Raw genomic sequence first — 1,345 nt, forward strand, 5'->3', positions numbered from 1 at the left:
GGAGTAGTGATGGTCATAGATACACCTACACAGGCCCTTATGCCTTAGAGATAAATATGGTGTGTGATGGATCTTTCATGCACTTTCCCTACCACCACGAGGAGCTGGAAGCTTCCTTCACCCTGCCACCTCGTAGACCGACACCTACTGTGCCGTCGACCCAGTCTGTGACCCCTCAGGGGCCAGATGTTGCAGGACCTTCCAGGAGGCGACAGACTTGGGATGATGCGATGAATTCCCCAGTATGGAGGAGAGCAGCCCGTCGGACGATGCCAAACCTCCAGGCGGATGCAAGGTTGGTGACTCCCTCGCAGCAATCGCCCTATGTTCCAGAGGAGAAAATGGTGACGGAGGAAGACAAGCCAACAAATGAAGAGGATGATTGCGTGGAGCTGATTAACATTGAGGACTCCATTGAAGTTGTCAACCTCTCCTCCGACTCGGAGATAGAGGAGGATCCAAGCGAGTGTTCCAACACACCCGCATATGTTGAGGCTAGCCGCTAGGAGTTGTTTCCATTTCTATTTTGCTTTTGATTAGTGTACCTATGTAGGGTATTTATTTTGCGAGTAGTTTTATTTGGGCGATGATTAGGATTCCACCTTGTACTTCGTACCAACATTTCATAATATTCTAATGAAGTATAATTCGAAGTTATATTGAGTTATTTTTATTACCAAATGGTTTTTGATTTTTCGCATTGTATGTTACTTAAAGTGATGTTCCGAAAATGAAACGAATATAAGGAAATAAATTTTATATGGCATCATCATTTTAAAAAAAAAATTTACCTATTTTTGTGCAAGATTTTTTTGGAGTAATTTTTGGGGCGTTACAACAACTTTATTGATAAACATAAAACTCATTTTAATAATTCAAAAGTGATTATTCTTTAACTATTAGGTGAAAAAATCCTTAATTTAAAAGCAAATATACAATGTTAGTTAAATATTGTATACTCATATACAGTGGCGGAACATGTAAAGGGCAGGTGGGGGCAACTGCCCACCCTGAATTTCTAGTTTTTATCTTATTAAAATAATATTTTTTACCTCTTTACCTATAGCAATATATCCTATGTTATTTCATGTGTCACTGGTTATAGTTGAGTATTTAATTATTAAACTCTTAAATTATAAAAAGTGATATATATATATATATATATATATATATAATGACATATTTTTTGGAAAAGCATATGTACTTCACTTCCTCCACCCAAATGACGTCTTTATGGAAATACACATTTATAGATTATAAATAAATATAGTATAACATGTGTTATCCTTCAAAAAATTATACATAATTGATAAAAAAATTCTTATATGTGTAGATGTTGATGTTA

This window comes from Lupinus angustifolius, chromosome LG18 (assembly GCF_001865875.1).
Source record: "Lupinus angustifolius cultivar Tanjil chromosome LG18, LupAngTanjil_v1.0, whole genome shotgun sequence".
Classification (NCBI taxonomy): Eukaryota; Viridiplantae; Streptophyta; class Magnoliopsida; order Fabales; family Fabaceae; genus Lupinus; species Lupinus angustifolius.